Genomic DNA, 13,786 nt, shown 5'->3' with positions numbered 1-13,786 from the left:
TATACACCATTTAGAAAGAAGAAAGGAGTAATACAACTACTGCATAAGAAGATGCAATACAATGCCTGAAAATGCATTTGGCTGACAGAAAAGGAGCTGGTAATGCCTTGAGACAAGGATGGATTTCACAGATTTATATTCCTCTTACTGTGATACATTGTATTTTACATAATATTTGTGACAAAAGTGTTACCAGTAACATGCTGACCTGGGTGAGGTTATATTAACAGCCTGCCCCCAGAGGGGAATACGGCACTGGGAACTGGACTGGGATTGCTCCGTGACAGTCTGTAATATCTTAGTTTCCTGAGCCACAACGTGAGGTCTCAGCTCCATCTGCAAGCTCAATGGCAATCCTTGATTTCTTTCCATCTAATGTGGATATTCTGCTATACTGTCTTGCTGCACTCTAACAGATCATGACTACCATCTTTGCTTTGTGATCCAATGATCACACACTTTCTCCTATTTCTTGCATCAGGACCACACATGTTCTCCAAGACACACGTTTTTACTAAAACCATCCATGAGGTTCAAACACATTAAAAGCGAAAATGAGAACAAATGATTCCCAGATAAATTGCTCAACTACTTAGTTACCAAATGTCTGTTTTCAGCTCTCACCAATGCCTTTTCATTTAGGCTTAAAGTTCAAATCTTCAAAACTGCTCAAGTAACACTTTAACAGAACAAGCTTCTTAAATCTCTAAAATGATATATACTTTCCCAGAATCTGCATTTTTACAGCTCTCTTCTAAACCTCTTAAGACTATTTCTGACTAATCTTAGGAACCCCAAACTAGCCATTATACACTCACCACAGCCCATTAATATTGCATACAGCAGTTAATATCACCTCCCCTACACCCCCCTTCTACTGCTTGTGTTATTCAAAACCATTGTCTCGAATCCATAAGTGCAATCTACAGTATTGGTCTCTAGACCTGAGATCACACATTTGGCTCTATCAAAATACTTTCCAGTTCAACTTGCCAAGCAATTTAACAGTTAGTGATCTCTTTCTATCAAATTTGGACATTTATTAGGAGCAATGTATTCTTCGCAAGAGCTAAAGCCAATGACCAAGAACCTCCTGCCATGTGGCAATGGGGGAGCCTTCCTTAAAGTTTGTAAGTTCCCTCCTTACTGACAGGTTTTTGGATTCATTAACCAATTTTAATACAGTTAACATGAGTTACGACAAATATACTTAGGCAAAACCAATCTGATTAAGGCAGTATCATTAGGATCAGTTTCAAGTGAATCACTCTACAATTAACCTCTGTCTTGATTAGATTTTTTTCCACATACTGGCAAACATCTAATTTTTCTCATTCCCCTTAGACTTGGCTTATTTCAACATTTGTTTAAGAACAAAAGAAGTAACAAAAAAACCCCACCAAGACTGAAGTGCAAAAACAATTAAATGAAGATTTTCTTATGCTAACAGGATCTGCCAATTTCAGATGTGTTTATTAGGCACTATTTAATATAATCCAAACTATAAAGAAGTACTGAATTGTCAGTGTAGTATAATTACATAATTAAAAAAAAGAGCAAAGCCAAAAGAACAGCAGAACATTTCTATACTGTAGGTGTCACCTTGACACTTATCCACATCTTGTTTTTCTCCCCGCGGCAAGTACAATTTCTTTCACTCAGCAGCAAAAAGTGTGCAGGACTATCACCCCCTCTTACCATTTCATCTAAAAATCATAATACTAAATAAAAATTCATAACGCACAGATACCTTTATCCCACATACTCTATCTCTCTGTATTTCATACTATAAACATAATTTTAAAAACCCTGTGATGTACATCCTCACCTGTTTAACAGAAAGAACTTGTGAAGCAGGAAACTTCTTGCCTGGCTAGTTCCTCTGATCTTGTCCTCTTAATGAATTTGTCGTTACAAAAGTTTAGTTTCAAATAACAGACTAATCCTAGACATTTTACAAGGTGCAGACTACCAGTGGTATTTGAAATTTGGCTTTTCAGGCACTGTAAAATAGTACTAATTAGAGCCAAATAATATCCACCAGGTTACCATGTCTAGTTTTTTTCAAATAATCAGTTGGTGTTTTAGATTCGGACTATTTAAGTTTAAACTCAGATGCATTCAAGATAAAATGTTACTTGGTCCATTGAAAGAAGTATTTAAGCTAAAAGAAAATGAAATAAGAAACACTGCAATATGCAAAAAGAGATCCAATGCTCCTTCTCAGCATCCTCTGCAAAAAGCTGTTCTCCCTATGCTTCATTCACAAAAGAGATAGACAATTAACGGGGGAAAAATTTTTGCTCCCTAATCAGCCTCTTATTATTTCAACCTCTCCTCACAGGTCTTGGATGAAACATTATACTTTCAATACTATTTTCTCCTGGATTCTCCAATTCAGCAAGATAATTCTGATTTCTTGGCGTGCATTAAGTGCATGGTTCCAAACTGGACACAATGACCTAGCGGACTCCATTTCTACTCTAGGTGCAGAGAGATCTACATCAGTTTTACAGTGCTGAATGACAGCGCTTTCATTTATTCATCCTGGTGTGATGTTACATTCTTAGAACTACTTTTTGTGCACAATACTCTTGATTTAAGGTAGCTCTTAACCCTCAATTTCTTTCTTCAGAACTCTCAGCCATTCCTTATCCTGGACACCCCTGTTTTCTTTTTCTTTAATCTAAAATCAGGATTTTAAATTTGCCCTTAATAGCTTGAATCCCATTTTTCCCTGCTCATTCTAAGTTCTTGCTTCATGTTAAATTCTCCTCCAACCTTCCAACATCTCTGCAGTGTCTCAGCCTGGTATCATTTTTCACTGCAGTAAACATGTGTGTCAATGGGTCCATTAGCATTCTCTTTTCTTGAAAAGGAAAACATAAAAGACTGTTTTTTGTGCCTCTGCATCAGAAATGACATATCTAGAACACACTTTTAATAAAGAATATAGTTCAGACAGGCAGAGGAACAGGAGCAATCTTTCAAAGAAGAATCCAAGCTAGATGCCTACCAGGATAGAAGAGCACACTGAAGACAAATGTTAGAACAAGAAACAGACTTTGCTGATCCTCAGGCAAGAGGGAAGGTAGTAAGGATGATCAGAGATACTCCAGAACCACAGAGGGACAGTTTTAATAAAATGGCAGGGCTAAATCAGCAACATACCCGCCTGAAAAGGTATTTTCCATCAGGAATCATACACTGATCTATTTAGATATGTAGAAACAGAGAATATGTATCTGAGATTTTAGGTGCCCTTACAATAAATAAAACTCAAGATATACAGGCCTTTTCCAAAGATCAGTTTATCTTGAAAAGCCTATCGCAGATTAATCTAACTTACAGAATATCCAAGAAAGGATAAGAAAGTGTTATAGAATGCAATAAAAAATGTTGATTTTATCTTTATTTCTCAAAAAACTACAGAACAGCAGTTCATAGATGGAATGGATTAGACTAAGTGTGAAATATGATTTGGGGAAAAAAAAAGAAAGGCTACCATGGAAACATTTTTCTATCTGAAAAGCATCAGGAAAAAATATCAAATAAGTATATGGATGATAATACAGTTTCCCCAAGCCATACTGTGACAGCAGAACATAATTCCAAATGCAGCTTATTACAAAATCTGTCTGGAAGCAGGAATCCAACACGATCCATGGACCGGATAACCAAGTATGCAATCCAAGTAGGGGAAGGTACCACCTCACTGCAGTGCTCAGTTACTTGTCTCAACCCACCAGCACTCCCTAGATCTTACCTACACACTGAGCCCAAATCAGCTTTCCTCCACTGCTCAACCTCCCTCAGTAGTTGAGCAATGCATATACCAAACCACTGGCTTAACTATAGCTCCAGGCACTGCAGTTTATAGACCTGCTCAAATCCTTTTAATTACCCTCCCACACAAACTAAACAGAAAAGGCAAGAAGAGGTTTCATGCAGTTCTCAAGCACTGTGCCTCTTTCTTGCTAAAGAAAGGAACACATCTCTGCTAAAGACAGTCAAACCATCACCACAGCTTCCAGACAAAGCAAGTTAGTGTGAACACAGAACAACAGGAAGTACAAAAGTAATCCATATGCATGCATGCATGCCTGCAAGCAGGCTCCCACAAGGAAATAGATTTTAATTTACAAAGCTTCAAATCAAGATACAAATTGTTCTATTACATAACATCATGTACAAGGGACCAGCCAATTCTGACTACAAGTGAGGTTTTGAGAAGTCATGAAAGTTCTCCTACCTTTCATTTATTTTCAGAGCCTGGAGAACACAGGTACTACACATGGGGCTGCAGAGTTGGAAGGTGAGGTGGGGGAAAGACTGTACAGATTTCCTAATTCCCTGCTAGGATTTTTTTTCCATCTGAATCATTGTTTCTACTCCATATCAATAAACCATTCTGCAATGGCTAGGAGGGATCTGACAAGATCAGCCACTTCTAGTCTGAAACATCCACAGAAGCCTGTTTTTCTCCAAAGTCAAACCATGTATTCCCAGCCTAACAACTCCAAGAGAGCGTTACCACACACTGCTGGGCAAATCCATGGACTGGCAGCTGCCTGAAGGGACAGATTATGCTCCTACATGGCCACACTTTGCTCCTGCCTGCAGAGTCTCTCTGCCTCTTCTGCACCATTTGGACACTTCTTTGAACAGTCATCTGAGCTGATCCACCCAAATGCCAAGAAACAAAACTGTTCCTGAGATAAATCAGGTAACTCGTTTCAGTAGGAGTCACACAGAGAAGAAAGGTGGGTTCAGGAAATGGAAACAAGTCCTCTCACCAACAGGAAGCAGTCACAACAGCCAACCCTGGACACTACCTGGACACTTGGAAAGTTATCACCATATTCTTTGTCCTGGCCTGGTCAGAAGGTCTCTAGAATATTATTTGAAATCCCACTTTTTTCCTTTTTTTTTTTTAAACTCCTACAATACCACAATACTTCTAAAGTTATAAGTGCACAAAATAAATCAAAATAATTGAGAGCACTTTAGATGTCACCAGCTTGCCAAGCACTAGTGAAGTTGAGTGAACTGTAAAAGCATCAAATCTGCAACAAATTTGCTGGAACTCTTAGTCTGATTTGTTCAATTACAGAAATTCAAGAAATTTTCACAACTTTCTTATCATAGTTAAGAATACTGATCATAACAGTCTTTTCTACAATTACATCAAAGAAAGAATTATGTCATAATATTCTTGGTTTCCAAGTTCACACCTGGATTCGTGTTTCAGTGTAGGTCAATTCATTCTTTAAACATTCTTCTTAAAATGAAGAGTTACCTTTCTGCTAACTTATATTTCAATAAAAATAATGTATCCTCAAACATGACTATTATGATACTTGCCCAGACCTTCAAAACCATAAGAATCTGAAGTACTGGATCTGGGATATCCCAGAGCACACAATATTTTCTACCCACAACAGCTTAGTTGCTTATAACTCTTGCAAAACTTCATGGAGTAGGGCCTGTGCCCAGCCTCTGTAGAAGACCAGCTTACCTCTGAGAAACACATGTAATATCTGCAATACAGATGGAAAGCACCCTGAAATACTGCCAGAGAAATACAGGATTTAGTATGTAAGACAGAGGGTACATAATGAACCTACCAAAGAATTTATCTTTTTAGAGATGAGAGGCAAAGAGGAGAAGGGAGAGATATACGTGTACGGAGAAACAAAAGGTGAAACAGGTATCTGATTGACCCATTCTGTCAGTGATCACTGAAAAGTGAAGAACCTGATCACTCTTTTGCAGTTTCCTCTTCTCAGGTGACAAACGCTTATCGACAGAGCAGTTTTCAATTGTGAAGGCAACATCACAAAGAATGAAAAGTACTTACTTACAAGCAATAATTATTGTTCAAATTAATACTTTCAGGGATTCTTCTTCCTCACTTTCATTTTGAAGCATAGGCAAGACTCTGAAAGTAGAAGAGGAAAAGTTCATTAGTTTTTATCACAGAATCATTTAGGTTAGAAAAGACCTTGAATATCATCAAGTCCAGCCATAAATCTACCACTACACCATGTCCTTAAGAGCCACATCTACATATCTTTTAAACTCACCCAGGGATGGAGGCTCAACAACTTCCCTGGGCAGCCTGTTCCAGTGCTTGACAACTCTTTCAGTGAAGAAAAAACTATTTTAAACAAAATCTTACTTTGGGGTTATCAAGGCATGGAGTTAGCACATCATTTCCTAACAGCTGTCTCACTAATTCAGGATGGCAGCACACTACTGAGCTAAACATTGACTCCTGGCCATTTAACAGAAAAGCAATCAAAAGCTGCACTATCAGACTCTGAAACAGCAAGAAACTGGTTGTTGAAAAAGCTTATTTGTGAACCTGACTTCAAGGAAAGGAATGAAAGAAAGAAAAAAAAAATAAACAGGAAACCAATTAAAGCAACAATAGTACCAGGAACAGGAACAAAGACAAAAAAATTAAAAATGCTTCAGATAACTGACTTTTACTGCAATTAGAATTCTGGAAAATTACTCTTATTTTTGAATGAAAATTAAGTGATTTTCTATTTCAAAGAGAAGCTTCAGCAGCTGTACTGTTAAAGGTGAACTGGCAACTCTAAAGCTCTCAAAAGCAGCAACAGTGATAAAAAACAAATCTGAATTCTGTGTTTTCCTATTCATGTAATAAATTATTTAAAGTAATCAGCACCTACAAAGTCAGAGCCCATGAACTTCCAAAAATGGAAAGCCTGAGGGAAACAGAGATAGCCTATTTTCACTTCTATTTGAGCTTGATAGTCTGGGTATACCTGGCTAAGGCACTCAATGAAAAGGTTATAGCTTTTGATGTGATAAAGTATCTCAGAAACCAAAAAATACAACCCAGCTGTTCCATGTATAAAAAGCAAAATCAGAAAAAATAAACTCATTCTTTTATTGTAGCACTCATCAAATCAGCTACACTGCCTGCTTCACAAAAATTGAGAGGTGAAACTTTCAGCTGAAGGTGACTTAAGAAGCCAAGCAGAACAAAATTCAGAGTCCACATGCTGCAAGAGGCAGCCCTACACGGAACACAGTAGAGCATGGTCTAGAACGATGCTTATTCTTACTTCTGTATGAAGCATTATGATGTATTTTCTTACAGGTTCATATTTCCAACTTCATTAACAAGTAGAAGGTAGTACATTATGTGAGCCATACATATGGAAAAACAGATTTAGACAGATTGGCTCATGTTAAACATGAAGTGGAAACATTTACATTTCATATAACAAAAAGAACTATTATTACATTTACAAGTTGATTTATTTGTAAGCAGCAGAATTACAAGCAGTACCAAAGGCCTTCCTACCAGACTGGGCAAATCCCCATGCCCTACATTACTAACAGGACAGAAATAAAGCTCTTTGGGTTTTTTTCCCACAATTCCAAAAAAGGAATGCAGCCACTTTACATAAATTGTGATTATCTTAAAACAGCCTGTCTACTCTGAAACATTCAAAACTTCCAAAAAGTTTACAATTTTACAGCCCAGTATTGCTAATAAATCCCTGAGATTTGAATTCTATTCATAATGTAAAAATTTAAAGTATTTTAAAAAATCTTCGTATTTCTGTTTCAATCACCTCAAGAGTATTTACAAACATCTCTAATTAGACAGTTGTTCCTTCCAGATAAATTTGCTCTCTTATACAGATCTTTTTGGATATAAAGGACATGAAGTGAACTTATAGATAGAAAATTTTAGTTATATGCCCATTTCTGACTTTGAATTACTGGGTTTAAAAAGACTAGTCATTACTTTTTTTCTCTTTTTTTAAAATTCATCTATTTATAAAAAAATTATATACATCCTTATCAAGGATTCAATAACATCTGCAGTGTTCAATCCAGTCTCCTGCATTGCAACCAAAACCAAGCCCAAGACATTTCATCAACACTTTTCATGTAATTAAAGTTGTATTTCGAAAAGACACAAAATTTGAAAGCACAAGAGCAAGGTAGTAGAGTTCAAGGATGCCACGCTTTAGTGACTATAACTACAGAAGTGTAACATGAAAATACCTATATCACCTTAGGAATACAGAAATTGCAGCAAGGAGAAAGAAAAAAAAGAAACACTTTTCCAATCCTTTCTCCATTTGACTGGGGCAAACTGATATTTAATTCTGAACACAGACACTAGACCCATATGCCAGGCCAGGACTACTTTCCCAATACCACAGGACAAATCAGACACATCACTCAAAATCCCACCTCTAGAGAATGCAAATTGTCCTGCTTCAGAAGAAGATAAACTATACACTAAGAATAGAAAAAATAAAAACAATAAAAATTCCCTTTGGATATAGACAGGATACCAGTGGAAGATCTGAGGAACAGAATTTGAACTAAAAACTGAAAACTTTATGACAAATAACAATCATATACTTCCTTATCTGCTCTACCCTCCGAGAACAGGATCAACCTCATCATCTTACACAGTATTCTTAGATAAATATCTAAAAGATCATATTGAGCCACTGAGTTTCTTTCTCCCCATTTCTGGGACTAGACCTCATCCTCTGATTTTCAAACAAGATTTGCTTGTAAATTTATGCCTCAGATATATTTATTTTCAGATGTTTCTCTCCCATATATGCCCTCACACCCAATAAAGACTATTGTTATTTCTTCCCAGTCCTCCTTGCCAAATGCTTTCTTTCTCCTTGAAGAAGGCAAGTTCAGCCTAACTAGCTCTTATGCACATGACTTGCTCTTTTCTGAGTGTGACTGTGATCAGAGCTAATGCCGATCTAAATGTAAATCAACAAATGCTTTATTGGCTGGTCCTAACAATCTTCTTTTTAAAGCTAGAAAGCAACTGGTGTGGTTTAGAAACGTGTTACTCTCACCAAGCCACATCATCTGAGAAAGAAGCAGATCAGGAGCTGGGTCATGCAACAGCAATCTGCCTCTGGTGACCAGTCTGGGTCCACCAAGAGCTCTCACCAGTGCGCAAGTAAGTGAAGTTCCAACCTATTTTTTATTTGTTCAACATTTTCTATTACTCCAAACACATAAATCTACTCCTAAGCAAGATAATCCCACCTTCTCTAGTACAAGCAATTTCTGAAGCACACAGACCAGCTTTTACTAAAGTCACCCATATTTTCCACTGCCAGCTCTACAGTTTCAAGTTTCAAGAGAAGGGACTGAACCTATGGTAGGGAGAACATTGCATGAAAAGAATCTATTTTAAACAATTTAAAACATTTAAACACAACAAAACCACTTCCAACAAACAAGCAAAATCAGCAAATTGGTAAAGAAAAAGAAATGGAAAATTATTCCTTCTATAAGCCCAAGTGAGGCTCAGAACATGATTTTTCCAGTTTTAAGAGATAATGTATGTTTCTAATGAAGAAGTGAGTATTTAACTGAAAAACTGAATTTCATTTCTCCTATACCTATCAATCCATCTGCCTGGCAGCACTGCTAATTGCTGGCACTAAGCAAATTTCCTTAAACAAATATGGAAAGAAAAACATCCCATGGAGACAGAAGGACAGCTATTGTTTTTAATGTATATATTAAAAAAATCATATAGGGTTTTCTATATACATTACATAATGGTTTGGGGTTTGGTTTTGTTGCTTTTTTTTCCTTCAGATTCCTTGCTAAGAGCAAAAAAAGCTGGCATATGCAAGGTACAAAGTCAAATCATCAAACTTCTACTGCCAGAGAAGCAGCTCCCAGGAATCATCTGTTTTGCAGGGAAGTGCACAGAATTCTTTCTGCAGCTCAATTTGGTATAGGAGGTTCCCCTTCAAACAAGCTTTGATTTCCAATGGTTTGAGAAGGACATAGAAGTCAGTCAATGAAATTCCACTTTCAATCAAGCTAGATCTGGGAGCATTATTCCTCAATATTCATCAAAATGAGCATAAAATACAATGATGTGCCCACACTTGGTTTTTTTTTGTAACACAGTACTTTGCCACTTTGACCTTGTTCTAAGAGTACAACATTTTTAACAGCATAAATAACAATTGAGAACAAAACGTAGTATCATTAAGTGCTTATCCTTTAGAGAAGAAAATATAAAATAGCTGCTTTAAGGTACAAAGGTTCTTCATACTATTGAAATTTTGACACATAATGGTTTCTCAAGGAACAAACTCAGAGCACTCTACAAAACTGATGCAGTGCACAAAACAGTGCACAATCCCCTGACTTCTTTCATGGACATGTTAAAGGGCCAAATGAAGAATTAAGTTACAAAATAACATCTCAAATATAAACACACTTTTAACCTATCCACTTGCCAGGAGACAGGGGACTCAGAAGGTAATAAACCTATTATTGCACAGTTCTCAAGTTCTTTCCTGCTCCTCTCCTTCAAGACACAATGGCCCAACCACTTGACTCATTTCTCCTTTTTGTTTACATGGCCCTAGCTGACACATCCCATTACACCTGGAAGACACATCACTGTTGCTCAGTGTTTGCAGGCCTACATTTATCACTTTACAGAATTTCCTGCATGCTAGAGTAGCATTGCTTATGCATTACACTATTGCACATGTGATGCAAATTTGGGGAAAATTTGGAAAAACATATCAAGCACTGGACCTCTTTTAGTTCTCTCAAATCCAGGAAAACATATGCTTCTTTTCCCCAGAGTTCCACTTTTTCTCAGCCATGTGAAGTGCCATCTGTGCTTCCCAGCCTGGCAGGCTAAAACTCTGCTGTCATTCAAATCACCAGTGAGCAAATTAAAGGCAAAGACTGTCCTCTTTAATAAAACAACAAGTCTTACAAATGGCAACCTAGATCACAGCAACAAAGGAATGAGTGGCAAGCGTGGGTAGCTAAAGGGTCACAAGGAGGAGAAGGTGGCAAACAGTAGAATATCTCCAGAGCTTCTTTGTAAACTTCTGCCTCTAGCAAGCTAACACGAGAACTATGGGAATAAAAAAAGGGTAGCTGAAAATCTCAGAAAATAAACAAAAATATAACTGAAGTGACGCAAGACATCTCGTGAGATACTCCACCCTGTTAGAAGGCACACTTGGCTCAGGGAGGACAGATATATAGGGTGAGGCAGGAAGTCTTCTCTTGAATATCTTCAGATTAGTCTGCTCTGAAATACAGAATGCAAAAGAAGCCAAACATTCCGCATAACATCAGAATGGGGAAGTTACAATGAACAGGAAAATGTAGACCTCCTATAAATGACAAAACCAGAAAATTTAAGTGGATGAGGGAGTTGGATGGACTGTTGAGATTATTTATTTCTTTTTTTTTTTTTTTGGTTGTTGGGTATAGTTTGGCTTTTTTTTCTAGACAGCTAGCAGAATCATTCAAAGCATCAGATTTAATATTAATGATTCACAGAGTAGGCCTTTTAGGAAGCAGATCACAGATAAAACTGAGTTAATCTCTAGTTAGTAACTGGCTTAACTATTGCATTTACAAAAGTTAACCTGAAAGGTTGCATCAATATATTAATGACCAAAACTTTCCCAGACACTGAAATGCAAATCATCATGTCAGAACAAGACCTGAAATACTTTTGATAAAGGCCAACTGCACTCTCCCAACCTCTGGGAGCAATCTGAGGGTTATCACATGGCTGGGAAAACTTCCAACAGCACTGCGCACACAGCTACCTGTTTTAAAGCCAAAAGATTAACAGAAAGGACAAATCTCAATCTGTGCCAGCTGTCCTCACTAACAGACAATGGTCCACTTTATTAGTGATGATGCAGTCAAAAGGGATTTGAAATCAAACCAGCTTAAGGAAACTAAAATTAAGTGCAGATAAAGTCTGGAAAAGTACATTTAAAAAAAGAGGAGAAAGTAGTAACTATCTTTAGAAATTCAACCAAAAGAATGAGAAAATTTAAAGGAAAGGAAATCACACAGAAAGAACACTCTGTAGACACTGACTAATGAATGAAAATACTGGAAAAAAAGCTATCAGGAAAACCCAATTAAGAATGTTGTCAAGTGAGAATACAGTCAACATATAGAAGAAATAACAGTCGACAAGCTGAAATGCTGGCAAAACCCATTCATTTAAAATCAGGTCAAGAAATTCAAAGACTTTTTTTTTTTAAAAAAGTCTTTGAATTTGAGGGATGAAATTGTTCATTCAGTACAGCCTCATGCTTATTTGTTACCAGTTGCAGTAATTAGTTCAAAAGAGAAAGTCCATCCTACTAAAAGACAATGTTTGACAGTCACAGGGAAAAAAAAAAAAAAGCAGCAAGCTTAACAGAAGACAGTACCATATATTTCACTGAAAAACAACTGTGATTTTGAAAATACAACACAAAGGAGCATGGCAGTAACCAATTAAAAAAAAAAAAGTCTTATTTGTTTCTAGTTCATATTTATATAAAAAAGCTAGAGAATCTTGCTATTAATTTGGCAGAATAATTTTAAATTGTGGAATTTAATTCACACTATCAAAGTTCTGACATAAAACAGGTGAAGTTTCTTAAAAATTAAAAAAGTATACCCCTTACACTGCAAATACCAGCTACCGCTACAATTACCATTACCCAAGTCTTTTACAGTCAGAGAAAATTTATATTGAAAGAGATGTGAACACACAAGAGAAATACCAACAGAATTATTAAAAATCCTCTACGAATGAATTGAAACAATTCACTAACAAATTAAAAGAAAGAAACCACATTTTCTATTGTGCCTTAGATGCCTCACCCTTTTCAGAAGGTAGAAAAAAATGAAGAAAGAAAAGTGTAAGTTCTTCAAACCTACCCACAGTGAGCACATGGTTTGATTTTGCTATGGAAATTGTACTAGGAATTCATACGTAATTTCATTTTTCCTTTAAAGCTTTTCAAACAAGAACCAAATAAAAATCATAGCACTTTATTTCAAAGTCTGTCATCGATCAGCTTGAGTGATTCTGGTTTTATTAACTGACTGGTCAAGTAGCAGAGCATTAACAAGATTGTGGTCAACCTCACTGCTGTGACTCAGAGCCACACCAGCAGCTGTGCAGATTTCAAAGATAGTATCAATTCTGTACTGCTGCCACTGCTCCTCCGTGGGAAGGCTAAGAACAGATGCAAGCAGCATTCAGCAACCAGAAAGCTGAGAAAAAAAGGAACACACAACACTGCTTCCCTTGAGAGCAGGGCAGCTTCATGTTTATCAGACATGGAAAATGTTCATGTTTATCAGATGGGTTAATCAAAGGTAGATCTTCAAACCAATCTTCAAACAAAGTAAGAAGACTATCAAATTTAAAGATCCTTGGAATTAAGATCAAAGAAGTGGTCAGGGATTTTCAATAAAAATAATCTGAAAGACCTTTCTGCAATATCTGTTAGGCGCCTGATAATGAAGGAAGATGAAAATCTGTATTAAATATAATTCCATCAGTATTAATATTATACAGAAAACCTATATAATTTATATCATTCAGTGCAACAGAAAATGCCCTTAGAATATATTCCTTGATACTACACACCCAGTTTTACAGAACCTAAATGTTAGGGAAAAAAACATGTACTAATACTAGAGTACATTTCATTTCAGAGAGATTTCAGGTCTTTTAAGTTGCTGGTATTTGAAAAATTTTTGACATCTTTTCCTTGAGCAGGCTTCACCACAAACAGACTAAAGTAGTGTGATATTAAGAGCCTATTCCTTCAAAAGTACATTTCAATGTTCCTCCTGAAGTGGTTGTTATTTTCCTATCTCCCACTTTTACTACCCATTAGCCAATCTTGTATAACTTTCTTACTCCTCTCATGCTTAATCTATAAAGAAAATA

General features: G+C 36.6%; 1 protein-coding gene across 6 annotated transcripts in view; it reads right to left on the bottom strand.

The window, feature by feature from the left end:
- FUT8 (fucosyltransferase 8) overlaps positions 1-13,786 on the bottom strand; it is a 97,534-nt gene that overhangs the window by 70,083 nt on the left and 13,665 nt on the right. For 4 of the 6 annotated variants that reach the window (XM_074543165.1, XM_005480115.4, XM_005480118.4 and 1 more), the window contains exon 2: positions 5,865-5,941. The gene's annotated coding sequence lies outside the window, so the exon portion shown is untranslated. Of the gene's footprint in view, positions 1-5,860; positions 5,942-13,786 lie in introns of all 6 variants that reach the window. The other 2 variants (XM_005480117.4, XM_074543166.1) reach the window with 1 other exon arrangement.

Source organism: Zonotrichia albicollis, chromosome 6 (genome assembly GCF_047830755.1).
Source record: "Zonotrichia albicollis isolate bZonAlb1 chromosome 6, bZonAlb1.hap1, whole genome shotgun sequence".
NCBI classification, from domain to species: domain Eukaryota; kingdom Metazoa; phylum Chordata; class Aves; order Passeriformes; family Passerellidae; genus Zonotrichia; species Zonotrichia albicollis.
The sequence above is the reverse complement of the archived record's forward strand: the minus strand, read 5'-3'. Positions and strand labels throughout refer to the sequence as shown.